Source organism: Talpa occidentalis, unplaced genomic scaffold (assembly GCF_014898055.3).
Source record: "Talpa occidentalis isolate TD23 unplaced genomic scaffold, MPIMG_talOcc4v2.1 talOcc4.12, whole genome shotgun sequence".
Taxonomy (NCBI): domain Eukaryota; kingdom Metazoa; phylum Chordata; class Mammalia; order Eulipotyphla; family Talpidae; genus Talpa; species Talpa occidentalis.
The window spans coordinates 69003516-69031139 of NW_023601212.1; the positions used below are offsets into that span (position 1 = coordinate 69003516).

The 27624-nt window shown below is 50.4% G+C and overlaps 13 non-coding genes across 13 annotated transcripts; 5 read left to right on the forward strand and 8 right to left on the reverse strand.

The window, feature by feature from the left end:
• Nucleotides 1-3891: 3891 nt before the first annotated feature.
• Nucleotides 3892-3965, reverse strand: TRNAN-GUU (transfer RNA asparagine (anticodon GUU)). Its single transcript has one exon. It is a non-coding gene; the product is annotated as a tRNA-Asn (tRNA).
• A 3681-nt stretch (nucleotides 3966-7646) lies between these two features.
• Nucleotides 7647-7718, reverse strand: TRNAG-UCC (transfer RNA glycine (anticodon UCC)). The gene has a single exon. It is a non-coding gene; the product is annotated as a tRNA-Gly (tRNA).
• A 466-nt stretch (nucleotides 7719-8184) lies between these two features.
• TRNAL-CAG (transfer RNA leucine (anticodon CAG)) lies at nucleotides 8185-8267 on the forward strand. The gene has a single exon. It is a non-coding gene; the product is annotated as a tRNA-Leu (tRNA).
• Nucleotides 8268-10230: 1963 nt separating this feature from the next.
• Nucleotides 10231-10301, forward strand: TRNAG-GCC (transfer RNA glycine (anticodon GCC)). Its single transcript has one exon. It is a non-coding gene; the product is annotated as a tRNA-Gly (tRNA).
• Nucleotides 10302-10885: 584 nt separating this feature from the next.
• On the reverse strand, nucleotides 10886-10957 carry TRNAD-GUC (transfer RNA aspartic acid (anticodon GUC)). The gene has a single exon. It is a non-coding gene; the product is annotated as a tRNA-Asp (tRNA).
• Nucleotides 10958-20770: 9813 nt separating this feature from the next.
• On the reverse strand, nucleotides 20771-20842 carry TRNAE-CUC (transfer RNA glutamic acid (anticodon CUC)). The gene has a single exon. It is a non-coding gene; the product is annotated as a tRNA-Glu (tRNA).
• Nucleotides 20843-21098: 256 nt separating this feature from the next.
• Nucleotides 21099-21170, reverse strand: TRNAG-UCC (transfer RNA glycine (anticodon UCC)). Its single transcript has one exon. It is a non-coding gene; the product is annotated as a tRNA-Gly (tRNA).
• A 419-nt stretch (nucleotides 21171-21589) lies between these two features.
• Nucleotides 21590-21661, reverse strand: TRNAD-GUC (transfer RNA aspartic acid (anticodon GUC)). The gene has a single exon. It is a non-coding gene; the product is annotated as a tRNA-Asp (tRNA).
• Nucleotides 21662-22123: 462 nt separating this feature from the next.
• On the forward strand, nucleotides 22124-22206 carry TRNAL-CAG (transfer RNA leucine (anticodon CAG)). Its single transcript has one exon. It is a non-coding gene; the product is annotated as a tRNA-Leu (tRNA).
• A 2295-nt stretch (nucleotides 22207-24501) lies between these two features.
• Nucleotides 24502-24573, reverse strand: TRNAE-CUC (transfer RNA glutamic acid (anticodon CUC)). The gene has a single exon. It is a non-coding gene; the product is annotated as a tRNA-Glu (tRNA).
• A 723-nt stretch (nucleotides 24574-25296) lies between these two features.
• TRNAD-GUC (transfer RNA aspartic acid (anticodon GUC)) lies at nucleotides 25297-25368 on the reverse strand. The gene has a single exon. It is a non-coding gene; the product is annotated as a tRNA-Asp (tRNA).
• A 481-nt stretch (nucleotides 25369-25849) lies between these two features.
• Nucleotides 25850-25932, forward strand: TRNAL-CAG (transfer RNA leucine (anticodon CAG)). The gene has a single exon. It is a non-coding gene; the product is annotated as a tRNA-Leu (tRNA).
• A 1510-nt stretch (nucleotides 25933-27442) lies between these two features.
• On the forward strand, nucleotides 27443-27513 carry TRNAG-GCC (transfer RNA glycine (anticodon GCC)). The gene has a single exon. It is a non-coding gene; the product is annotated as a tRNA-Gly (tRNA).
• Nucleotides 27514-27624: the final 111 nt, after the last annotated feature.

The following is a 27624-nucleotide window of genomic DNA, read 5'->3' on the forward strand; positions in this document are numbered from 1 at the left end:
GGGCAGACAGTGCATGCTCGAGGCAATCTTTTGTATAGCTTTTCCTGCTCTAGGCTTAAAGCCACAGCAACCCCCTGGGACTTTTTGGGGCACTCCCAGCTCGTGCTGGGTGTGCCTCCAGCAACCATCAGTGGTCAACCACGTTCCTTGGTTTGAATTCTGGCCCCTGTCAACACAGGAAGCCAAAATCTTGGTCTCTGAGAAAAAAAAAAAAAAAACATGGGGCAGACAATCCTCTGGTGTCTCTGTCTCATACAGTTTGGGCACAAAAGCCAGAGTTCGACACAAAATTACCCAGTGCAAAGAGGGCCTTTTTTCTCTTGTAATCAGAACCTTGTACAGACCCAGGTAGCCAGTGCATGAATCTGACCAAATGGAGTAAGTTTTCTGACTGGTACCACAGCCACCCAACACCAAAATCCCACCCTCTGACCTCCTCGTTGACAACCCCTAAGGAGATGCTCTTGGGAAACTTCTTATTGCTTCCCCAGCTAACTCTTCCTTCTGAGTCTCTTTTCTGTGTACCCCCAAAGGCTTCTTGATTGTGGGAAGGCTGTGGGAGTCCGGTCTTACTGGACTGCAATGCCACCCCCATTCTGCAGTGGAAGGTTACTGGACAAAGGCTCAGGTGTCCCACTCCAATCAGACCCTGCTCTTCCTCCACCACACCCTGGTACCATCCTCAACTTGGGACTCCAGCGGAAATCCATCAGTAGAAAGGGAACCCATCACCTTAATCGTGGGAGTTTCCTCATTAGTGGCCACTATCACAGGACTCACCATTGGGGTTGTATATAATACCAAAAAGCCAGCTAATGTCACTCATATTGTCTCTGAAGTAGCTCTAGACTCCGGGGAAGGCTTATGGGATCCCTGGACTCCCTGGCTCACATGGTTTGTATAATTGTTCGGCTCTAGACTATTTGCTGACTCACCAGGGTGGAGTGTGTGCAGCCCTTAACACCTCTTGCTGTTTCTATAGCAATACCTCCTCCCACGTCAAGCGATGGACAGAGCAGATTCTTCAAAAGTCTTTGTGGTTATGAGAACAAGCCAACAATCTACGCACCTCCTGACACCTCCTGGCACCTCCTGGCACCTCCTGGCTTCTAGACATGAGCAACATCCTCCTGGGGTGGAGATCTTGCCTGCTGCCACTGCAGGGATCCCTGCTTTTCTTCTTTCTCCTCCTGTTTGGGCCCTGTATATTAAGTCTCTTCACTTTCCTTGTCTCCCATCGGCTGCAGGCTGTTAAGTGGCATATGGCCCTGCTCCCTACTTCTCCAACACCCTGCATCTAAACTGACCAGAACAGTGGGGCCTCCACATCACCCTCTCTCAGCAGGAAGTAGCCAAAAATATGTCATAATTCCCCCTCACTGCAGTGCAGGTTGTGCTCTCTAAGGGAAGAATTGAGGGAGCAGAGAACTAGCTGGCTAGGGAGCTGGCCTGTAGGAGCTGCCTGCAAGCTGACTGGCAAGGGCTGGCTATCAGGTAGCAGACTGAAGTTGGGTACTTGAGGGAGCAGAAAGCTGACAGGCAAAGGCTGCTGGCCACTGAGCTAGTAGGCAGAAGCTCTATGGAGGCACACAATAGCTTGTGGTGGCTCTACATCTCTAGGTGGCAAAGAAATAGTAACGGGCTCCTCCCTTGGGCCCCCCCTCCCCCGCTATCAATAGCCTCTCTTGCAATAAACCTGACCTTGCTAATGCTCAGTCCTATGTGTCAGTGATTATTCCTCAATTACTTGAACACAAAAACCCACCCGATCGACAACAGTAACAGAAAATGACAAGGGTGGTATAAGATTGTTTTTCAGGGGAGTCCCTGACAGAATTGAGATGGTCTATGAGTATCTAATAATGAGCCCTCTTAATGTCATGACTAGAAGAAAGTGGTCCTAGGAAGGGAGTTGGGGAAGGGTGAGATTTAACAAAAGCACAGAATAAACCCTGAGTGCTTAGGAAGGACAGTAGCACTGCTCAGTAGGCAGATATGTTGCAGGGTCTGAACCAAGAAGGCATGACAAGAAAGTGCTAACCACAGTTGCACAGGAAGGAATAGGCAGGAGATGGGGGGTAGAGAAGTGGAGGGGGTAAGAACTATGCAACCAGCTTTTCCACTTCACAATCTAATTCAGGTATTGCTTAGTTCACATTATTCATTAAACAAATGTTGGAAAACCAATACTAAGTGTATTAAATTCTACAGAGTTGAGGAGGGTAGGGGGCGGGGAAAGGAGGGCTTGGGGTCAAAATAAGGGGGTTGTAATTGTATGGGGAATATAAAAATAAAATTTAAATTAAAAAATAAAAATAAATAAATTTTTTTAAAAATTCTACAGAGTTGAATGCTACTTGGAAATCCTCTACATGTTAGTAACAATGGATTAGAGAGGGAGAAGCAACCACTGCTTGTGGAAGAAAGCTTTGGCTATCTCTTTGTGGTTTAGATGTCTTAAATAGAACATTTCTTGACTCCAATAAAGCATGTTTCAAGATCTTGAATGCTACTCTCTGATAGGAGATGGAAAAAAATATGGCAATAAAACATGAATGAGAAAATTATTTTTTTCCCCTTCTGTTGTCCAAAACTTATCAGGGATTAATTTGGGTTAATTTAGAAAACCCTCTCTTCAGCAACCCTCTCCCCACAACTCATGAATTAGCGCTCTTTCCAAATCTTCTAAGACAACTGGGCAAAAGGGGCCTTTTGGAGGTGTTACTGGAGAGGAGGGTTTGGGAGTTAGAGAGAGTTTTAGAACCTGGGGCGGGTGGAAGACACTGCTAGGAGGGAGGTAGGGACCTGGGCAGAGGTATAGGGCCAGCCTAATTGTGTCAGTTATGGGTTATATGTTAAGATGGTTCACATGAATTGGCAAGTTAATATTAGATGAGATTCAGACATGAGACAAGCGCTTTTGGAAACTGTGGACATTTAACCCATATTTATTTAGTACCCACAAAGGGCCAAGCTTGGATTTAGGGGCAGAAGAAACAAATAGAAACCATACAGTATTATTCCCTGGAGGAGTTTCTATTATAGTGAGAAAAACCCTTAAATAAGGAGCGTGAAGAAAGGGCTACCCAGAAGATGTTAAATTCTTGGTGTAGGGGTGAAGGATGAATAGGAATTTGCCAGGCAGAGAGAACAGCTGAGGCTCATCAACAAAGATTTAATAATCGGAGAACAGTCAAGAAAGCCTTTTGGTTCTGTTCCAGTCGGTGAGCAAGAAGAGAGGAAGAGTTTAATGACCAGATCATGAAAGACATTGTCTTCCAAGCTAAGGAGAGCGTAGCGAACCCTGAAAGTTATTGAGTGTTTAAGTGGGTTCTATTTGTATTTCAGCAAGCCTCTCTTGCTACTGCTTAGAGTGTGGAAGGGAGGGAAGCGTAGAAAACAGTAAAGATGGTTAGGTAGGTAGTATAATAATCTAGGCAAAGTCAGAGGAAGTAACCTGCAGAGGTAGAGAGGGTGGTGCCTATTCAGAAGACACGCCCCAAGAACTGGTCACCGTAGGTGTAGCATGACTAAGGCCTCAGGACCAAACTTGCCCCTTTCCTGAGTTACAAAATGAGCGTACAAAGGCAAGATAGGCCCAATTTTGCTAAAAAAAATGCGTCTTTAAATTATACTTACTTTCCTTGGTAGGCAATTTTCTAGTTTCAAGATGCAATTTTAGTGGACCCTAAGTCAAACAGTTAAATTAAAAACATACTCCATAGGAAGGTATGTATCCCACACCTGGTCAGGTAGACCGGACCCGTTTTTAAAGCGTCTGCAGAGCAACCGGGTTGGGCCAGATTAAGTTGGGACCACGGTCCGAGTCCTTTTTGGAAGACAAACACTTCAAAGTGCACGATCCAGGGTTCAAAACGCTGGGTGGGGCCCCGTCCCTGGGTGGGCTCGAACCACCAACCTTTCGGTTAACAGCCGAACGCGCTAACCGATTGCGCCACAGAGACAGGCGAAAGCCACGGTCCCTGTAAGGTCCCTTCACTGAAGAATGAACCGGGCGCGTTCTCCAGATCCTCTTAAAAAGTGTGGTTAGGGTCGCCTTGTATTTTTAACAGAAGGAGCATTATCGTTCCAGGCACGTGAACTCCTCAGGTAGCCTGAGAGAAACTAGTCACCCTCGCAGCACCTGCCTAGACTCGGGACAGGATTCAGCATCACCGGAGAGGCTGCAACGGTCTTTGGAGAATCCTAAGTGAATGTGCTCTGTGGACTCCCAAGCTCACTTTTGGCTTCGCTCAAAGAATTATAAAAAAAAAACAAAACAAAAACCTGATTTTTATAGACATTATTACATTATAAGTGATTTAATGCAAATAATGTGCATTATTACATACAATAATGTGTTAGTTTATATTATTACAATCAGTGTTGATCCCGGCAATGTATGTATTCAAGTGCGCACGAGCTTTAACCCTAACAAGCTTATTACTGTAAAATTTTAAAATACTTTATCACGTGTACCATCATGTCGGCAAAAATGTCATCTCTAAGTCCAAGAGTCTAAGGTAACACAGTCAGTCTTCCACCCCAGCTGTTGGGGAGGTTTCCAAAAGCACCTCAGGCGTCGGGACAGAACACAGACTGTGAAGGCCTATAACTTAAGGACTTTCACACTGACGCATCCGGATCTAAATATCTGCGGGCAAATACCCCTTATTCCAACGCGATCAAACTAGGGGTGTCCGGCTGGGGAGGGCGGTATCAGGTCTCCTCTCTGCCTAGCAACACGCTCCTCTCTCTGTTCTTGGTCCCTTGAACAGCCGCAGGCTCCTGAAGTCCTGTTACCTGCTCTCCAGGCACGCAGCTCTTCCAGCACGCACCTCGCACACAAGCAGCCACTTTCTCTGTTGCCCAAGTACGTGGACCCCTGAAACCTCCCCCCAGAGCCTCCTTCTTCCCGCACCTCATTTTTCTTTCAGTAGGTTCCTGTCTGGGTGCAGGTCAAGTTTTCTGTGATGTTAGTGAAAAGAGAATACACATAGAGAGAGAGATAATGTGCATGAATTATATATGCCTGTGTGTCTTGAGAAGTTTGCAAATGACCTCTAAACTGACATTGTTTTTATGCTTTAAAATTTTGTTTTTCAACGTCTTTTTTTTTATGAAATTGTGGTGAAAATAGTTGCGGTGGGTATGGTTGTTTTATTCATTTCCTAACTTGGCAAAATATAAAGTTGTCAACACTATACTCGTCACTAATATTTTGGGGAAAATTTTACTCATCTGCGAAGTTCAACTTTGGAAGTCACTAATTTCATCTTTGCCTCCTTTATTGGATTGACAGCAGAAATTAAAACTCACCAGCTCATTCTAAATACACATACATTTCGTATATTTTACTTTACATGTACACATGACAGCTATCCAAAAAAAGACAAAAAAAGAAAAAGAAAAGCAAAACCAAGACAAAAAAAAAAAGTATAAATGGAGTGGTGAAATAAATCCAAATATATCAGTAATCATGATAAATATAAATGGAGAAAACTTGCCAGGTAAAGACAAACTATTTAAAGTGAATTTTATTGTTTCAAAGAATGACATCAAAGCATAAATAAACAGAAAGATTGAATATAAACAAATGGCAAAAAACATGCCAAGAATATTCTAACACTAAGAAAGTTGGCATATAGCTATATGAGACAAAATAAACTTTAAGAAATAATACATTACCATATTATAATAAAAGATTAAACTTATAACAAACATATAATAATGCTAAACAAATATATCTACTAAAATAGAAGAAAAGTGTAAAAGCCAGAATTACTAGACTTGCAAGGGAAAGTCAACAAATCTATCATTCAGTGGGGAAATTCAGTATTCAGAATTCAGAATACTTCCCTCAGTATTTCAGAGGTCAAATAGAGGAAAATATTACTAGGCATATGGACACAATGTAGAAACTCAGCAACCAATAATTATTGGATATACCTTCCTCTCATATGCACATGGAACATTTATGAAAATTCACTTTACATAAGGCCATAAAACAAGTCTCAACATATATGATGAATCTGTACTATTTGGCACACATTCTCTATTACAAAATATAACTTTTGAAAGCCTCATACATTTGGAAATTTTAAAAACATATGTTTTCAAATAACTCAAGTATCTAAGAAAAATTGAATGGAATTTTTAAAAAATTAGTTTTAGTAGCAATAAAAATATAGCACGCCAGGATTGTTGAATGCTCAAAGTTTCACATTTGCACTTAGGGAAAGAACCATCAATATTTAGCATATATCCTAAATAACTTTTCTGTTAAATAATTGTTTCAAAATAAACTGAAATTTTTTGGAATGAAATTACCCTTGTTTTAATGAGGGAAACATATATGCAGTAGTTATTCTCAATGGCAGTATATTTTCTGGATGACGGAAATACGGATGCATTTTATTTCTTGGATTTATTCTCCATATTTTCTGAGACGTCAGAGAGATAGTTGAGTGAAAGAACTTACGTTCAAGTTATATTTGACTCCAAAAACCTACACTCAACCTAATTGCAGAGTACCACTTCCAAGGATTTTGGTTCCTTAGCATTACAGATGAAAAAGAAAAGCCCACAGAAGTTAAATGACTTGCCCAAAAGCAAACCATTCGTTAGTGGTAAGACCAGAGCTCATCTCTCTATATCTCTATATCTGGTAATTACATAAAATCTTTGCTTATTCCATATCACCCGTTTTAGGGGAGGTTATGTCACAAGTTTGCACTCCTCTGTGTAGTGTGGTAATGTAAAGTGTGGGAATTTAAAATTTTGGGCTAGCCACTACTGACAGGCAGGCAGGCAGCCAACAAAGTAAAATGGATTCTGGAATTTTCTGTTAGTTCCTTGGCAGATCAGGTGGAAACTTGCTACAGGGTGAACCACTACCGCATTTAAAGTAAATTCAGGATTAAAATAACCACACCCAATGGAGCAGACGAGAAAAGAGCTCCCTAAGATGGTATTTCAAGAGTGCTGCAGCAGTTTAATCCGTGAATGATCTCTGGTTGCTGGCAAATTGTACTACCAGCATATTACAATCCAAGCATGATGGAAGACCCATCTGTAATTTTTGATTTTCTAATGATGAGATTTCAAAATGTCATTTTTAAAAGACGTGATAATTTTAATAAGATGTCTAATTGAGCCCATTATATCCAAAGTATTATCTCAATGTGCAACTCATATAAAAACATTTATATTTTTCGTATTTAATCCTCAAAACAGAGTGTATTTTACACTTGCAGGCAGCAGATTTCAACTTGGACCTTAAATTTTCATCAGAAAAACTTAATCAGTACCTAGATATCAAAAAACTTACAATTGATAAAGTGGAGTCATATACCCCAGTTTTTGTAAACGTCCTTAAAAGTTCTTCAATAGCTATGTATGTCTTACTGCTGAATTTAAATTTTCGATTAATTAGTGTCAATCAAATTAAGTGGACTGGAAACTGCACTTTCTCAACCCACTTGCCAACTCTCTTGTGAATCTCTCAGGTATAAACACAAAGGGCCCTCTCCGTGGCTGAGTTTTAGAAAAGATAACCCAGTATACAGAAAAATCCCAAAGATTCCTGCAGAACTGGAGCACAGGCATCCAGCAGATAAAAAAGCGGGTGAAGGAAAATGAACATCTGCGTTGGCCGGGAATCGAACCCGGGTCAACTGCTTGGAAGGCAGCTATGCTCACCACTATACCACCAACGCACCTGCTTGGAAAGGTATTTAGATTTTATATAGAAGATAAAGATGACCGTGACTTTTTCGAGGTTTTTGGTCCTTTAGAACCGCCATCTCGGGGCCCCCAGACTTTCCAGGAAGAGAGCCAAGGTCTAGCTCTGCCAGGTGCTCTCCGTCACCTTTTCTCGTCCTGACCCCAGCACTGGGGCCCTCACTCCGGTAACGGTCATTTAGGGGTTGACTTGGAGTGACTGTCCCCTCTGGAGAGAGAACACTGCAAGGGATCCCGGGGAAAACGCATCTGGGTAAGTTAAGAGACTGAATAAGTATAAAATGGCCGTCGGAGACAGGTTTATTTTCCCTGCTTTACAAAGGAATCCAGTGAAAGTTCTTGTGTTGTTATAAAAAAGGGCAGCATTGATGTTACCTGGCAGCGTGATGCAGCGCTGATGATCGGAAAGTGAATAAATAGAGAGGCGTGCCGGCCCCGTGTGTCAGGATGGCCGAGCGGTCTAAGGCGCTGCGTTCAGGTCGCAGTCTCCCCTGGAGGCGTGGGTTCGAATCCCACTTCTGACAAGTAGTATTTTTACTGCTCTAGCCAAGTAAGACTAAATTCGTAGAAAAACAAGAGTTAATTAACACATTTTTATGCTACCACATACTTCTCTAACCAAGTAAGACTAAATTTCGTAGAAGAACAAGTGTTACTTGACTCATTTTTATGCTACCACTCTACATGTAGTTGTTCTTTGTACTGTGAATTTTAAAGTCTTTTTTTCCCCTATATTATAGGCAGGGTAATGGTCTATGAAATCAGGAAGAAGTTGAAACTAAGATCTATCTCTAACAATGAAAAAAAGTTTTTTCCTTTAGACTCCAGCTTCTCAGGACCTATTTATCCATTCCTTTATTCGACAGTTTATATTGAGTCCTTTCTATGAGCCAAGCACACTAAGGAGGACAGACTGACGAAAAACTCTCAACCCGGATCCTCTTAATTTACTGTAATTGATCTGAGTCTTCATGCTAAGGGTGCAGGGGAGGTTTAAACGTTGGTAAGCTCAGATTCTCCACCTTCTTGCCCGACCCATTTCCACCATCCTAAATGAAAACTGGTTTTGGTGTCACACACACACACACACACACACACACACACACACACGGAAAAGAAACCAACTAACCAAATAGGGGAAAGAAGTAGAAGTAAAAAAAAAAAAAAAACAGATAAACAGGTGGAGTGTATTGTTTCAAGAACTCCTTTTTCTTGAATATCGCAATATGCCACTTTCTGATTTGGAGGAGGTGGGTATGAAAAAAAATCTGTCCTTTTAGGAAGACGAAAGAACAGTTAAACAGAAGAGATTGAATGTGCGAGGTTCTGAAGTGTGAGGATGGAAGGATTTTGAGGTTGATTAGTGAAGGTTTGCCAGGCAGGCGTCATTCTTTGTTATTTACTATTATAGATTATGGCCTTGGCAAATACATCTGACATTTCTGAGCCTTAGCTTGCTTGTAGAAAAATAGAAAAATATCAAGATTAAATGAAATAACTTGGGAACTAATTAGAAACGCAGATCTTTGACCTAAAAATCCATATTTTAGAAGATCTCCACATGATTCATATGCTTATTAAAATTTAGGAAACTCTGCCCTAACACCCCCTGTGCTGTCTCAGGTGGGGGAGCCGCGTACCGCGCAGGTGACCTTGCACTTTCTCGCGCCGCCCCATCCTCACCCCGGCTTGCCCGCAGCCCCGTCCAGGTGGGTGCGGCCACAGCCGGCCCCTCCGCAGAGCCCACGACGCAGGCTTGGCGGCCGGGGCACCGGCCAGGAGCCTCGCCCGAGCCAGACAGGCCGGCGCAGAGGCGGGGTCCGGGGCAAGGCAGGTGACCGCTTCCTCCGGGCAGCACGGCCTCCGGCCCTGCGGGGCCCAGTGCATGTGCACCCCGACTCTGCCGCCTGCGGGCGCCGGGGCGGCAGCGCCTGCGGGAGGCGGCTGGAGCCCTGCTCCTCTCTCGCTTTCCCTGGAACCGGCCCGCCCCGCCGGGCTCCGGCCGCGCGCGGGAGCTTATCTCGTCACGCAGCTGTCCGGGGCCTCCGGCGTCCAGGCCGCCCCGCCCCGCGAGCCTTCGGGGGTCCGCCGCGCAGGCCTCGGCTCGCGCGGTCAGCTCCGGGCGGGAGAGCGGGGTCGCGGGGCCCCGCCGGCCTGGTTCTCCCCTGCAGAGAAACTGCAGCTCCCCGGAGCCCCCAAGGGCGCTCGGCAGAAGCTGGCGGTGGCGCGGCTCCCCGGCACCCACCTTCTCCCCCTCCACTGGGGCAACGGGTCTGCGTGCAGCGACTCGGCAAGAGCCGGAAGCATGTCGCCTCGCGGTGAACCATCAAGGCCAGGAGTTCAAGCAATTAGTATTTGGTAAAACCTTGACATTTCTTTTGACATTTCTTTATCTTGAAACGTAAAGGCGGTGTTTTCAAAATTGTGACGCAAAGGAGGGGCAGAAATGAGGTTAAGGGAAGACACGGCGGCACTGTGCGTGCTGGTGCATTGGTGGTTCAGTGGTAGAATTCTCGCCTGCCACGCGGGAGGCCCGGGTTCGATTCCCGGCCAATGCATGGGGGTGCTTTTTAAAAACCTTCATCACAATTTTTTTTTCTTTTTTTTTTTAAGAGGTATGACACTGAAATAAACGGAACCAACTAGTTGAAACTGTTCTTTATATTTGGTCCCCACTTTCTCACGCCGACTTCCCCACGGAGCGGGGACTGAAGGGTGACCTGGGTGCACTGATAGGTGCACCCCCACGCCAGGATTGTCTCTCCACTTCCCGAGACCTGCCCCTAGTCCTCTGTCGCCGCGGAGCTTGGTCCCTAGGGGTCGTGGAAAAGGCGCAGTGTGCGTCTTTCTCTGAGGTCGAGTGGATCTGCGCCCGAGCCCCACATTCTGCCGGCAACAGAGTTCAATCCAGCCCCAAGAGCAGGAGGGTTGGAGCCGTTCGCAGTGAACAAGGCCGCGCTCGTCCTCATCAGTCCTGAGGTCTTGCCATGCCTCGCTTTGTTTGACCCAGAGAGTCATACCATTTGGTTTGTCTGGTGTGTTTATTTGGCGTGGATTTCCACTGAAAAGCTAAACGGCAGAGACAGGAGGGTGGATTTTAAAAAGCACGGAAAAAAAAAAAAAAAAAAAAAACTCCTGCAGCCTCCCCGTCGGGGAATCGAACCCCGGTCTCCCGCGTGACAGGCGGGGATACTCACCACTATACTAACGAGGACAGCGCCTGGGAGTGATCTGATCCATACTAATGTTATAGTTTAGTGATATATATTAAAGTTGTCAAAGTGTGATTTCTAGATTGTACATTGTTATTTGCCTATTCTAAAGGAAACTCACTTAAAAAAACAGAAACTAGAAGGGAAATTTTAATTTAAAAAATGTAAGCGGCAAAAATTAAAGTAAAAAATAAGGAAATAACAAAAATGTACCGAAATGAAAAAATAAAATTTAACCAAAAAAAGCTTTTCGCTGTCCCCTTGTTTCTCTTTTATATCTGTGTATCTTTCTCATATCCCGTCCTTTTCTCCCTCGCTGGATGTCTTTTTGTTTCTCTCCATCCGGTCTTCCCTTCTTTATTACTCCCACCTCCCCCTCCCAATCCGGTTCTCCTGGCAAGCTTCCAGGATGTGAGTGGCCTGTGGAAAGGCTCACTTGGCAAGGAACTGCTATCTCCAGCCCACAGCCGTGAGAAAAGCAGTTTACCCACATGAACCTTGAGAATAACACAGCCCTGGCCTGCATGCACTTTTGCAGAGATCCTGAGTCAGAGGCCTTCAGTTACTATGTGTTCTGTCTTTTGACAAGACACCACTACAAGGTCCATTTAAGCCCCACTCAAATGAGCCTGTTCAGAAGCTACAGACACATGTCTTTTGAAATAGAAAAGTCCAACCCTCTCTTAATTATGATACTTAAAACTCCACTCCCAACTGAACTCATCATCTGTAGCACAGATGATGAATGACTGGGCACACCAGCCTGCCCCTTAGAAATACCCGGTTTCCCCCAAACTCAACAAAGTATAACCTTCTATGTATAATGTCTCTATGAATATTATCATGAATATGTAAAACCTCCCTAGAATTTTAAAAAAAACAAACAAACACTGCAAGCCAGGGAGCCTGGTTTTAGTTCAAAAGACCACTTATCTCCTGGCTTGAACAACCCAACAAACCCTTTTCTGCTTACAATTAAAATAATAAACAAACAAATAAATTTAAAGAATTACAAAAAAGAGAAACTAAAGCCCTTGCCCCATACATGTTTTTACTCTTCCCAGACAGGTCATCATAACCCTTTGGGAAACTCCTGGGCTCTTGAAGGGGACAGGAGGCAAGAGGCTGAGTACAGGCCACTTCTGGAGTGGGTTTCTTTGGTCACCTCCTCCCAGTGTATTGTTAAGAAAGAACTGACAACTGCTGGTAGAGAGACCAACTCCACTAGGAAGGTGATCATTGGGGAAAGGGGAAGAGTGGTGTCCAGGGAAGGCATGTTTGAAAAAGTATGAGCATGCAAGACTATGAAAGAGTTTTACAGTGGAAAACCACACCTTAAAAGAAAGAATCTAGTCTGTAACTCCAAAGGGAAGAGAAGCTGTTGGTTTTAAAAACATTCACTGAGCTTAGACAGACCTGGCCTGTGTGTCAGATCTTGGATATTTTGGCCAAGGACCTGCAAGAGAAGGGTCTTCACCTCAGACAGAAGAAGATGACGTGGCCTGGGGTATGTGCCTGAAGAAGATGACGTGGCCTGGGGTATGTGCCTGCACCTATACAAGGTCTGCCTTGTCCAAATTCCTCAAACCTCTCCTAAATCCCAGCATCCTCAAAACCCCACCGAACCCTTAGAGTTGTGGGTATAGCTCTAAAACAGCACCTCTGTAGCTAGATATTAACCACTGCATCACATAGAAATGCCTCCGGTTTCATTTACTTCTTTAATCTTCAATTCAGAGAAGTTCAAGTATAGAAAAGTTATGTATGCAGTGCAAACATTATTCATAAACTTAAACATATCCTTTTCTGTTTAGCAATAATTTGAATATCTTTAAAAGTGGGACATTCAAGTGATGACTTAGATGTTGTGGAGTTATCACTTGGCAGGAAGTAACCATGCCCCTCTGAGCTGTGCTTGTTTATAGGAACCAAGGGAGGGGCCTCCCTGGTGGCACAAGGGGCTAAGCACGGCACTGTGAAGTAATCTACAGCCTCTGCAGCACGAGTTCAATCGCCGGCTGCCCAGGGAGCAATCTACATGGCACAGCAGACCTCTCCTGTCGTGTCCACTGCTCCCCTCAGCAGTGTATTTCAGTCTACCTGTTCTGTTTCCCACTCTGTCTCTGGTGAACCCCCTCGCCACCCACCCCCCCGCACCTCTGGCCTATACCCCAGCTCTTGTATGCATACATAAATAAATCTTTATTTTAAAAAAAAAGGAACCAAGGGAAGATGCTAGCAAGCACAGGACCAGGCCAAAGACAGCACTGGGGTGGTGGTGGTGGTGGCATGTGTAAAAGGAAATGTATGCAAAACAGTCTAGTGCAAAAAGAAGTCACCTCCCCCTGATCACTGGAACCCCACTTTAGGCCTCTGACATGTAATAAAGGACCCAATAAAGAACCCCACATCATCTTGCTCAGGGAAAAGATATCCTTTGAGCATGAGCTCACATATTCTGAGCAGGGGATTACATTACCCTAAATGTAGTCTGAGAAGTCTCATTACTAATTGTTCCATGTAATAATTGTTGAAAAGAATGCACAGTGTCAACTTTTCTAAAATTATATTGAGGAAGGTGAAAGGTTCGGCGCAGTAAAGAAAAGGAGAGCCAGGCTAAATTTCTCAAAGGCAGGGAAAATTTATTGCACCTGGGGCAGACCTCATGGACCCAAGGTGGGGGTCTGTGAAGCAGCGCATGTTGTCAGGGGGAGGCAGGCTTTTATAGGGTGAGGAGAGGTCAGGTGGGAAACTGGGTTCCTACAGAGGGAAAAAGTTTGTAGGGCGGGGGAGTTTCTTTGTCTGAGAAAAGATTTGTAGGGAGGGGGAGGTTCATTTCTGAATCCTCTAGGCAGGCTTCCGCATTCCTGTTCCCAGGTGGGCTTCCTGGTGGGTTTTTGCATTCCGGCCTCCTGCATGGACCTTTCATAACAGCCTTTTGTTGATAGGAAAAGGGGCGACAGTTCTTTCTTTGGCTACTTCCTGCTGAAAGGGGGCGGAAGACCAAGGGGGTGTCTCAGGCCTGGTTATGAGGGTCTTCTGCAGGGATGCAAGAATGTGGGTGGAGAAGGAGTTGGTTAAAGGTGGTAGGAGACATTTCCCGAATGCGAGCCTGTATGAATTTTAGGAGGCAAGGAGCGAAAACAAAAAATAAGGTTATCGTTAATATTGACCCCAAGAGTAGAAGGAGCCATGACACTATAGGATTTTGAAACCATGTCAGCAGAGTTGGATCTCCCGCTTTTACTAGTAATCACATTCTTCCCTTAGGAACAGGCTGGTACCCCCCATATTCTTTGTAGGTATTTTTGCAGTTATCTAAGGTTTGATGGTAAAAGAAACAAAACAAAGTGTTCATAGGGTTAGTAACTGACGAAAGAGTTAGGGTGAGAGGGATTGGTGCTGGGCATCCGGCCTGTGGACACTCCGCAGTACCCACCTAGTGGGTAGTTTCGGTGGATCCTGAGACAAAGGTCTCCCTAATTTTGAATTTTTATACACAAGATACTGAACTAGGGGAGATTTTGACAAGAAATGCGTACCTTCGTAGGACCCAGGTTGTGACATACATACTGTTTGTCTTCAGGGGCACATGACCCGTGATAGATGGTGCCAGGCGGGGTCTCCCACAAGTTTTACCGCTGTAGGTGTGGTGAGAATGACCGTGTGCAGACCGTGTGTGGACCGGTTCACGGAGGCTGTAGTGCCTTTGGTTGAAGCGATTTGAGCAGGACTTGGTCTCCCAGATGCAGTGGTGGGGAAGGTCAGTTGAGGAGGTCGAGATTCAAGGCAGGACTGGGTAAGTATCAGTCTGCGTGTTCCCGGGGCAGATGCCTGAGTAAGGAGAGGTCAGTCCTGTCCGGGTAAGTGTCCATACAGTCGGTGAACTGCAAAAGAAGGTGGGCGAACTCCCCCTTGAGGTGACATGCAAGCACAGGTTTGACGACGGGAACATATCTGCCAGACTTTTGCACTCAAGGAGGGGTGGAAGAAGAGCGGACTCAGGAATTGGCGTTCATTAGGCTCCTAAGTCGGAGTGATGGAGGGGACAGATAGAGAGAGAATAGGGGCAGGGTCCGCAGCAGAGTCAGTTGTGAGAGCGAAGGCCCTTGCATCAGCCTTGTTATTCCCTGTGGTAACACAGAATTGTCAGTTGGTGTCCTTTACAGTGGACAATGGCGACTTCAGTTGGAAGCTGCATGGCTATTAAAAGTTTAAGGATAAATTTAGCGTTCATGATGGGGACCCCTTGGTGGAAAGGAACCCCCTTTCCTGCCAAATTGCAGCAAGACTGTGAGCCATAAGGAAGGCATAGTTTGAATCCATATAGATGTTGACTTTATTATGTTTGCTGAGGGTAAGGGCCCTGGTTAAGTCCTATGAGTTTTGCCTTTGGGGAGGTGGTTCTTCCCGGCAGTTTTCTTGTGTCGATGACCTGATCGATGGTAACAGTGGCCTAGGCAGCCCTCCGCTGACCCTGCACATCTTCACAAGAGCTGCCCTCTACAAACAGAGTCCAGTACGCATCTGACAAAGGAGAATCGGTTAAATCCAGTCTGGAGGTTTACATTTTTTCAGGATTTCAGGACTCGATTGAGCGGCAGAAGGGGGCCAGAGACGGGCAGAAGAATGGCTGCGTTGAGAGAATTAGACTGAGAGAGACTCACCAGAGGGTTTTCGATAAAGAGCATAGGGAAATCTTGTAAGCGGGAAGGAGTGAGAGAGGGGAGCAAGAGTGAGACAGGAGGTCCTGAAGGCAGTGCAGGGGAATGTACTTGGGTAGGTCTTTCCAGAGTGAGTTTGAGGGATTCCCGGGTGAGTAGAGCTGCCGCCGCCAGGGCTCTAAGGCAAGGTTGCCAGCCCCTACCGGTGGGATCCATCTGCGTGGAGAGATAAGCGACAGGACACAGGGCTGGCCCGAGAGGCGGGGAAAGGCCGCCTGCCGCCATACCCCGACGTCAGCTGTGATCAGGAGCAAAGACTTTTCTGGATCAGGAAGGGTAAGGGCAGGTGCCTTAAGAAGGATATGTGTGAGTAAAAGGAAGGCCCTGCGGACCTCCCCAGGGGATTGGAGATGTCCTTTGGGGGAGGCTTTTGCTGCATCATATAGTGGGTTGGCTGGGAAAGCAAAATTAGGGATCCAATGACGGAAGAGTCCAACCAAACCTAGGAAAGAAAGGATTTGGTTTGCCAATTCAGGGGAGGGAAGGTCCCGGATGGCCTGTTTGCGGTCCACCGTCAGCTGTTTGGAGGAAGGAGTTAGTCAAAGATGTAGACAGACGACTGTGGGAACTGAAAGTTGGGCTTTGGATGGGGAGACACGGTATCCTTTGGAGCACAGGAAGGTGAGGAGTTGTGCAGTGTGTTGCTGAGATAGTGGCAGAGAAGGGCTGCAGAGGAGGAGGCCAGCAACATACAGGAGGAGAGTGCTGGGTGGAGTATGACATCACGAGATCACTAGCTTGACCAAACAAATGAGGGCTGTCCAGGAGCCCTGAGGCAGGACTGTCCAGGTCAGTTGCTGGGAGGTGTGTGTCTGGATTTTCTCAAGTAAAAGCAAATAGGAAGTAGCATTGAGGATCCAGAGGGATGGTAAAATAAAGTATTTTTGAGGTGAAGCACAGAGAAGCGTGTGGTAGAAGACGGTATATGAGATAGAAGGGTGTAGGGGTTTGGCACTGCAGGATGGGTAGGCACCACTGCTTCGTTAATGAGGCGAAGGTCTTGAACTAGGCGATAAGAACCGTCAGGCTTTTTAATGGGGAGGATGGGAGTATTGCAGAGCAGGTTGATAGGAGTAAGGACTCCCTTTCCCAGGAGTCATTGAACGATGGGTTTGAGACCCTGACAGTGAGTGAGGGAAATTGGAAACTAGGGGTGAGAGGGAAAAGAAGAGGGATCCTTAAGGTGAATGAGGACTAGGGTATGATTGATGGCAACATTCTGGATAGAGATATGGCAGAGCAGGGGGTTGACAGTGGAAGGAGACAGCGGGACAGCGGGTAGTCCTGAAGAAGATTAGGAGATGTTTGGAGCAGTGGGAGGATGAAAGCAGCGCTAGGGTCTTGGAACTGTGAGTAACCCCGAGTTTGATCAGAAGGTCACGACCCAGGAGTGGTGTGGGGCAAGAAGGCATGACTAGGAAAGAGTAGACCAGCGGTCCTGGGTTGAGAAGGAAGGCCGGCAACACCCATAACCGAGGCCTGAGAAGGATAAACTTGACTGGAATAGGAGGGGAGGACAGAGAAGATAGCCCCCGTGTCAACCAGAAAGGAGATGGACTTACCTGCTACCTTGACCGTTAACCTGAGCTCCTCGAAGGTTATCGGAGTCGATGAGTCCGGGCCTCTTCAGTTCTCAGCCGCCAAACCCAAGACCGCCAGTGGCAAGAGTTGCAGGGCCTGGAAGGACTGGCCCACCACAGCCAGGCATGGAGGGACAGTCATTTTTCCAGTGACCCTGGACGTTTCAGATGGGGCACAGTCCTGGTGGAGGCGGGGGTCGGGGCATTGTCTGGACCAGTGGCCCTCCAGGCCACACTGGAAGCAGGCTCCCAGCAGCAGTCGGCTGGGGCCCATGGGGCCCATTGTCGTCCTCTGTCAGGAGGCAGGCGCTGCAGTCGTTGGAGGAGCAGGGCCTGACGGTCTCAAGGCAGCTACTAGGGCCTGAGCTTGAAGCTCAGCCTTCTGGCGAGTACGGAGTTCCCTCTCTGCCCTGTCCCGTTCCTCCTGGTTGTTAAATACTGTAAAGGCCATGTTCAGCAGATCCCGGATAGGGGTTTGAGGACCATTCTTGGTGAGCTCTGCCCCAGGGGCCGTGTCTGTCAGTCGGGTGGTCCCACCCTGGCTCTGGGCAGGGGAACTGCTTCAGGACCTTGGGGGCATGGTTGTATCAGTCAAATGGACCTGATCTGCACAGTCTTGGACAGACCTAAAAACATGTTCCCTTTTGTCAGAGGTTAGGGTGGAAGAGAAGATAACATGTAATTATGACATGTAAGGTCACAGGCTTAGGTAAGATAACGAAATTTTTTTTTTTAGGTGTAGGTAGTGGGATTGTTAGTGAAAGAGCCAAGATGCTTTTTAATTTGGGAGAGATCAGAGAGAAAGGAACATGGACTCTACCTACTCCTTCAGTCCCACCCACTCCCCTAAGGGGTGGAGGAGAGGAGAGCGGGTGTGGAGGCTAGGAAGTGAAAAGAAAGGGGGGAGGGGCTGGATTGGGAAGCTGGAGGAGAAGATAGAGAATTTAGAGGATCAGAGAATTTTGAAGAGGGGTCCGGGGAGGGCCGAGAGTGAGAGGAATCTCGAGACTTAGAAATTATGGCAGGTTTTCAGGAGGGAGGGAAGGGGCAGAGCGCAAGAGAAAGACAGCCTGGCCCTAAGGAATCTCTGACCATTTTCCATTGCAGTGACAGAAATTGTTTAGGTCTGTAAGGACCTAGAAGTCGATAAAGTGCCACGCTCGGGCCAGTGGGAGCCATTGCCCAATTGATATTGAGGCCATGAGGTGTTGCAGTAAAAGACGAGACGCTTAGGGTGTTATGTGACCTAAGTCCCAACGGACCGAGGTTTTGTTACAGGGCAGGGAGAGGGGCAGCCCAGATCCCCCCAAAACCTGCCTATTCTAAATGGGTTCTGCCATCCACCGCATCAACACAAAACATATGAGACTTTAATGGGAAGGAACTTTAATACAACTAGGAAACAATACAGGTAAGGCAAAGAGTCTAGCTTCTAAATCAAGCACCCAAAGTTACGCGTCCCCTCGTGGGTAAAAGTCCATCCATATGGGATCGGCCCAGAGCAAGGCCCCAAAGCCTGCCACAAGTCTAAAGCATCTTCCAGTGGGGACCCACAGAAAAGGGTCAGAAACTGTTATAGGGCAACCCCCATTTCCCCCTAACAAAACAACCAGACAAGCCCGGAAGGAAAAGAGCAAAATCAAGATAAAAACCGCCATTGTCACCTCCCCACAGTTCTCACCCACATCTGTGTCACCCTGTCCACGACCAAACGACAAGCGCAGTTTCTTCACGTGTCTCTAGGCTCCATGCGCCTCCTCCGGGTCTCCTTCTGGCTCCCCATCCTGCTCCTTCCTTCCTCAGTCTCCTCTGCAGCTTCTTCTCTCCCTGCTCAGCTCCCCCCTCCATTTGGGTGGAACAGGGAACCTGGAACCTCCCCCTTTCCTGGGGACCACCCTGTTACAGTTTGAGAGAAGGCATCCCAGTGGGGTGGCAGGGCTAGGCTTGGAATTTGCAGACCCCATGAAAGTCAGCTCCTTTCCCAACTAACTGGGGCACAGAATCAGGACTGCAGCATCCCACGAACCTGATCTGGCCGTCGGGGGAGCAGGCCCCGAATCGCGGCATCCCACGATTCGGTCCTGGCCTTCGGACCGGGGGCAAACAAGCGAGGGGGACGTCTCCACCTCTCGGTTGTTGCCTAGGATTGGGGCACCTGGTCTGGACGGGAGTCCCCAAACCCAGGGTCTAGGTGTAACGGGAGTTGGCTGACATGGGCCCACGGTTTACAGAACAGCCAACCGAGGGAGGGGGTTAGGAGAGGAGTCGAATAGCGAAAGGTGAGGTCCTCCCAGGAAGGAGGGTCAGGCAGGTGACTTACCCCAAGGATTAAGGCCGGTGGTGGGTGTGAGGCGTCTGCAATGGAGAGGAGAGGTCCCAGGGAGGATAGGGCGGTCCCGGCACCAGGGGACACAGCCTTCCCGGGTTTGCAGCACCATGGTGAAAGGTTCGGCGCGGTAAAGAAAAGGAGAGCCAGGCTAAATTTCTCAAAGGACGGGAAAATTTATTGCGCCTGGGGCGGACCTCATGGACCCAAGGTGGGGGTCCGTGAAGCAGCGCACGTTGTCAGGGGGAGGCAGGCTTTTATAGGGTGAGGAGAGGTCAGGTGGGAAACTGGGTTCCTACAGAGGGAAAAAGTTTGTAGGGCGGGGGAGTTTCTTTGTCTGAGAAAAGATTTGTAGGGAGGGGGAGGTTCATTGTCTGAATCCTCTAGGCAGGCGTCCGCATTCCTGTTCCCAGGTGGGCTTCCTGGTGGGTTTTTGCATTCCGGCCTCCTGCATGGACCTTTCAGAAGGGAGGAAAAAAGTCATCCAGAATACAGAAGATTTAAATTTTCTTTCATTAGGAGATGAGAAAGACCTTGTAGTCAAGAACATTACTTAAAGTGAATTGCTGTGCCTGCAACAATTTATACATGAATCTAGAATTTAGTGGCAGCAATTCCACAGCATTGAGTACAGTTAACATAAATTTCTACCTACACACCAAGAAGCTAAATGGTAGTAGGATACTCAACATAACTTATGAAATACCATTATTCCATTGGTTAACTGAATTTTTAATAATATGCATATGTTTAGGTCTCAGCAGTACAGCTCAATAGACACAGTTCAAATAAACAAAATCTAATGAAGACAGACTTAAAGTATACCTCGTGTTATTACTCAAAGATTTGATTGCTGTCCCTCTATGTCCTACATTTCAAAATATTCCATGTGACTGAAAAAAGAGACAAAATGTTGTAATATTGAAAGAATAAAAAAAGATAGGATTTCTCAATTCATCATATATAATTTTAAAAAAGAAAAATAACATAAAAATGTAAAAATTGCAGGATATATACAGAAAACTAGACATGTAAAAACAAAAAAGATAGTGACAAGACACAGTGACGTCGGTTCCACACCACATCCAGGAAAGAGGCTGCCTCGCCCACTGGGGTGGCGGCCTGGAAGAACCCGCCTGGCTAAAAGATTGTGTAAGAGCGATGAGTGAGGAGAAAAAAAAATACTTCCCTGACCGGGAATCGAACCCGGGCCGCGGCGGTGAGAGCGCCGAATCCTAACCACTAGACCACCAGGGAGCGTCTGGCTATTTTCCTGCCTGCTACCTCATGGCCGCAGCACATGCAAGACCGTCCTCCCGGCTGGTGCTGGCTGCATGTGCAGCCTGGACACTCGTAGAGACACACACTGCACACCCTAAAAACCCAGTTCCACTGCCAAGACGTGCACCAGCCGGAGCTAGCGATCCAGGCTTCCCAGGCCCTGGCCGGGCTTCTAGTGCGGCGCAAAAACACAGCCCTCGGCTGCTACGGGTTAAAATTTCTGGTTTGCTGCTGCGTTGGCCGGGAATCGAACCCGGGTCAACTGCTTGGAAGGCAGCTATGCTCACCACTATACCACCAACGCCGCACGGTAAACTGCGCGCCTTGACGCCGCCTTGGCCTGGCAGAGTGCACTGTCACTCTCGCGTGGCACTGGCTGCAGGCAGCACCCGCCTGTGCGCGGCCATAGGCGCACGACACACGTCGGCGAGCCCTCCCCACCACCGCAACGTGCTCCACCGCTACATCACCCTCCACACCGCTCCCCTGCCCCAGCACAGGCACCCGCAGAGCCCTCCACCGCCAGTCACGATGACTCTGTGGGGACGGGGTAGCCGAGAAGTTGGGTTGTGAGTCCACAGCAGGAAGATGGCGAGGGGCTCGTTTAGGCGTGGGTAGGGCCCCTGCATAGGGCTGGCGGGGCGGATGGTGGAAAATAAGGGCCGTAGGGGGTCTTGATGCAGCCATAGAGCGGTGACTTATGACCAAAAGGGTACGTCCAGCCTCCCCGTCGGGGAATCGAACCCCGGTCTCCCGCGTGACAGGCGGGGATACTCACCACTATACTAACGAGGACGGCGCCGCCCTCCCCCGCCGACCGCTCTCTGTCTTGTCACCCGCGCCTACCACTCTCCCTGCGGCCCCACTGCGCCCCGTTGGCCACACAGCACGGGTGCGCCCCTCACCCCATGTCCCGAAGCGCTCGGGTGTGCACCGACCAGGATCCAATTCCGGGCTCGGACTCTGAACCGCGCGGCCCTGAAATTCCCGAGGGGAGCCGTCTGTCCCGCCAAGGCCGCAGGGCCGGGGAATGGCGTCGGAGGTCCGAAAGCGCAGGCGAGGAGGCCAGTCGGAGGTGGGCACAGGCTACAGGGCTGGCCGCCCGCGTTGATACCAGCCCACTCTGCCGGCCTTGCTCGCGTCCCTAGCACCCGCTAGGCCCAGCTGGGCCAGCACCCCAGGCCAAACAGACAGCCAGTACTGTGGACAGCCAGTACCGGTTGCAGCCCGGAGTGCAATGGCAGATATAAAACCTCAGTCAGGATGGCCGAGCAGTCTAAGGTGCTGCGTTCAGGTCGCAGTCTCCCCTGGAGGCGTGGGTTTGAATCCCACTGTTGACAAACCCACCTTTTGGCCTGAAGGTACCCTACACAGCCTCTCGTGGCTTTCCTGGTGACCCTGCCTTCCTGCAAACTCTCCAAAGTGCAGCACTAAACGAGCACCCCTCCACCTCCCAACCCACGCCCACAACACACACTTCTCGAAGCAGCCTTTAGGAGGCACATCAGCTGGGCAGCTTTCCAACCCAGCTGGCACATCACCTCGCCTCATGAGTATTTCCAAAAATGACAGAGGCACAGGCCCCGCAGCCCCCACAACCAAGTGTGCTAATGCAAATTTCAGGGTGAGACCCATGGGCTGGTAGAGGGAAAGCTGAGCTCCCTTTCAGCTCCTGCAGACGGCACCCCTGGACCAGGTGCCTCAACACCTCAGTATATGTGCCTTTAAGTGGACATCCTGTCAGAACCCAGCCCACGCTGCCAGTCCACATTCATTTCCATAAAATTTTCTGAAGCGGGCAGTGCTCCTGTCCAAAGGCCACGCACGGTCAATGTTCCACAAGCCTCATGCCTTGGAAACATAGAAACATAATAATCACTCACTCAGCCTCAGGTCACTCAGAAGTTCAAATTGTGTTTTCCTGGGGTACAAAGTAGACATCAGCAGGGCCATGATCCCAGCCAGCCATGCCAGGACACTTGCAGCCTAGCTGTAGACCACACAGTCTAGGAGCACCAGCCTGGGCCATTGACCCAAGGGATGGTGAAGGTCCCATTCCCAGCCCACAGGTGTTGCGTCTCCCTCCACCACCACCACACCCGCCAATCCCGGCCTCCTACCACACCACCATACACACCAACCCGGGGACCCAGGCTAGCAACTACCCCCTCCCACGCGCTGTGCAGCATCTGCAAGCAGGACCCAGCTGCTATTCTGTCGACAACCAGGAGCGTCCTCACCGGGGACTGTGGTCAAACCGCTAAAGAGGCTACTGAGAAGGTGTTCACGCCCCTCTCTTCCACACACGCCCCAGCGCCTGATCCATTGAGCCAGAGCGCGGACACCCGCGGACAGGTCGGGACTCTTTGCCAGAGTGAACTGCTCTGCCGCCGTGTGCCCACGTCCACCTACAACCTGCAGATTTCAGAAAAAGCAGCCGTCAAACGGCCTTGGGAGCTGGACTGTGGTAGGCGCCCAAGAACCTCCAGGGGGACATCTGCGGGGCAACAACCTCCTCCTGCAGTAGCATTCCAGTTCTGGCCACGCTTGACCCTGCTCACGGATTCCTCTGGGGACCAGAGTCTCTCGGTGACCCTGGGCCAAACAGTAAGGTCAGCTGTGGGCTGCCTCTCCTCTGCCCCTCCTTCCTCTGACCTGTCTCTCGTGCTTGGGTGCTCCCGGACCCTCGGGAGCCTGGACGTGCTTGGGAGCCTTCCTCTCCAGTGGAGCAGAAGGCCCCGCGCAGACGAAGACCCGTGCGCCAGGACGCCTAATGCCCAGGACCGTGGGGCAGCAGGTGCTTGCCATGTGTGCATGGGTGGTTCAGTGGTAGAATTCTCGCCTGCCACGCATGAGGCCCGGGTTTGATTCCCAGCCCATTCACCTTGACGCCTTTTTTTGACCCTGTCTCCCTCCTTCTGGCGCACCAGCTGCAAGGTCCTGGGCTCACCCACCGCATCCCCATCCGCTGGGGAGAGACCCTCGCACCACATGGGACTCGCAAAACCCAGGCCCCAACCAACACCTGCTCCCTCAACCACCATCATCCGCCACCACTTCCCATCCTGTTTCTCTTTCTTAACCTCACACCCCTTCCCCAGGCACGCAACACCTTGCGCTCCAGGAAGACACTAGCCGGCTTCTCCTTCCGTGGCCCCAGCTGGAGGTCGCCAGCCGCCACCAGGACCTCTACCACAAGCACCACTCCTGCCCAGCCCCAGGCAGTTTGGAGGAGGGAGGCGCCGCTGTGTAGTTGCCAGGTGGGGCCTCCAGGAGCAGGTGCTGCCGGAGGGTGCACGCACGGGTGGTGCCGGGGCCGTGGGTGGGATTTGAGGTGGGGTGTGGGGGTGGCAGTGTGGGAGGGAGGTTGCCCTGTCCACTGCAGTTCCCCGCCCAGGAAGAGTGGCAGCGCCGACGTGCGACTGACGTGCAGGTGGTGACAACCACGGCCTAGAGTGCGCGAGTGACCAAGCACTCCAGGCAGAGACCAAAAGGTCTGGAACTGTGCGTGCGCAGGATAGGACGCGGGCGGAAGGTTCAGGGTGGCTGTCGCCTACCTTGGCCCCCACTCGCAACTCCCTAGGGCCAGCCGGTTTGTGTAAAAGAGTGGGAAGGCGCCACATGAGTGGAAAAGTTTCCCTGACCGGGAATCGAACCCGGGCCGCGGCGGTGAGAGCGCCGAATCCTAACCACTAGACCACCAGGGAAAACCGGGAGAAGTTCTGGGCTGGCGCCTCCTGATGGCAGCGCAAGCGCAGCACGGCCTGGGTGGTGGTGCCGTGGACGGCTTTCCTGGGATCCGCCAGACGTTCCTGGCGGCGCATTCCGCACGCCCTAAATCTTCACACCCCCCTGTAAAGACTTCCCCTACCCGCCCTGCCGATGCACCGTCCCCGCCCTCGACGTGCATTTTAGCGCCGCGCAAAAGCACTGCGCTCGCGCTCGCCAAAAGGTCGTTGCGTAGGCCGGGAATCGGACCCGGGTCAACGGCTTGGAAAGCAGCTGTGCTCACCATACACCACCAACGCCGCGGGCGCGGAGTGCTCACGACGCCGCCTTGGCCTGGCAGAGTGCACTGTCACTCTCGCGTGGCACTGGCTGCAGGCAGCACCCGCCTGTGCGCGGCCATAGACGCACGACACACGTCGGCGAGCCCTCCCCACCACCGCAACGTGCTCCACCGCTACATCACCCTCCACACCGCTCCCCTGCCCCAGCACAGGCACCCGCAGAGCCCTCCACCACCAGCCACGATGACTCTGTGGGGACGGGATAGCCAAGACCACAGCGGGAAGATGGCGGGGGGCTCCCTTAGGCGTGGGTAGGGCCCCTGCACCGGGCTGGCGGGGCGAATGGTGGAAGACAAAGGCCCTAGGGGGTCTTGATGCAGCCATAGAGCGGTGACTTATGACCAAAAAGGTACGTCCAGCCTCCCCGTCGGGGAATCGAACCCCGGTCTCCCGCGTGACAGGCGGGGATACTCACCACTATACTAACGAGGACGGCGCCGCCCTCTCCCGCCGACCGCTCTCTGTCTTGTCACCCGCGCCTACCACTCTCCCTGCGGCCCCACTGCGCCCCGTTGGCCACACAGCACCGGTGCGCCCCTCACCGCATGTCCCGAAGCGCTCGGGTGTGCACCGACCAGGATCCAATTCCGGACTCGGACTCTGAACCGCGCGGCTCTGAAATTCCCGAGGGGAGCCGTCTGTCCCGCCAAGGCCGCAGGGCCGGGGATGGGCGTCGGAGGTCCGAAAGCGCAAGGCGAGACTGCCAGTTAGAGGTGGGCACAGCCTACCAAGAGGGGCCGGCCTTCCGAGGTGGTACCAGCCCACAATGCCGGCCTTGCTCGCGTCCCTGGCATCTGCCAGGCCCAGCTGGGCCAGCACCCCAGGCCAAATACAAGCACCCCAGGCCAAACACAAGGCTGTGACCGCCAGTACCGGTTGCAGCCCCGAGTGCAGTGGCAGATGTAAAGCCACAGTCAGGATGGCCTAGTGGTCTAAGGCGCTGCGTTCAGATTGCAGTCTCCCCTGGAGACGTGGATTCGAATCCCACTCCTGACAAATTCACATTTTGGTCCACAGAGGCCCTTGATCACCTCTCGCTGCTATTCCTGTTGACCCTGCCTTCCTGCAGCCTCTCTGGAGTCCAGTGCAACACCACTATTCCTCCCTCCTGACCCACTCACCCCATCACCTCTTTCCCCACACCCACAACACACACCTTTCCGAAGCAGCGCTTTAGGAGGCACATCACCTGGGCAGCTTTCCACACCAGCTGGCACATCACCTCCCCTCATGAGTATTTCCAAAAATGACAGGGGCGAAGTCCCCGTGGCCCCCACTCCCAAATGTGCTAATGCAAATTTCAGAGTGAGACCCACTGGACTGGTAGGGGGAAAGCTGAGCTCCCTTTCAGTTCCTGCAGACAGCACCTCTGGACCAGGTGCATCAAGCCCTCAGTATTTGGGCCTGTAAGTGGACATCCTGTCAGAACCCAGCCCTGGCTACCAGTCCACACTCATTTCCATAGTTTTCTGAAGCCCGCAGTGCTCCTGTCCTAAGGCCACGCGGGTTCAAGCCTCATGTCTTGGAAACACAGAAACATAATCACTCACCAGGCCTCAGGTACTCAGACATTAAAATTGTGTTTCCCTGGGTTATAAAGTGGATGTCAGTAGGACCATGTTCCACCAGAGGCCTCATCCCAGCCAGTGATTCCAGGACACGTGCAGCCCAGCCATGGACCACACAGCCTATGAGAACCAGCCCTGTCTGTTGCTCCAAGGGGATGGTGAAGGTCCTGTCCCCCACGAACAGGTGTTGCGTCTCCCTCCAAGACCACCACACCCGCCAAACCCGGCCTCCTGCCACACCACCATACATGCAAACCCAGCTGCACAGGCCAGCCAGTACCACCCTCCCGGAGCCAGGTAGCACCTGCAAGCAGGACCCAGCTGCTGTCCCGTCGACAACCGGGAGCGTCCTCACCGGGGACTTTGATGAAACGCTAAAGATGCTACCGAGAAGGAGCTCCCGCCCCTTGCCTTCCCCGCAGCCCCAGAGCCTGATCCATTGAGCCAGAGCACTGAGGACAGACTCCTGTGGACAGGTCAGGTCTCTTCGCCAGAGTAAACAGCGCTGCAGCCGTCTCCCCACGTCCACCTCCAACCTACAGGAGAAAATGCTGCCACAAACGGCCTTGGGAGCTGGACTGTGGTAGTCGCCCAAGAGAACCTCCAGGGGGACACCTGCCCAGCAACAACCTCCTCCCTCAGTAGCATTCCCGTTCTGGCCACGCTTGACCCTGCTCACGAGTTCCTCTGGGGCCCACAGAGTCTCTCGGTGACCCTGGACCAAACAGTAAGGTCGGCTGTGGGCTGCCTCTCCTCTGCCCCTCCTTCCTCTGACCTGTCTCTTGTGCTTGGGTGCACCCGGACCCTCGGGAGGCTGGACGTGCTTGGGAGCCTTCCTCTCCAGTGGAGCAGAAGGCCCCGCGCAGACGAAGACCCGTGCGCCAGGACCCCTGATGGCCAGGACCGTGGGGCAGCGTGTGGAGATGCTTGCCATATGCGCATGGGTGGTTCAGTGGTAGAATTCTCGCCTGCCACGCGGGAGGCCCGGGTTCGATTCCCGGCCCATGCAACTTGACGCCTTGTTTTGGCCCTGTCTCCCTCCTTCTGGCGCACCAGCTGCAAGTCCTGGGCTCACCCACCACAACCTCGTCCGCTGGGGAGAGACCTCACACCCAAGGGG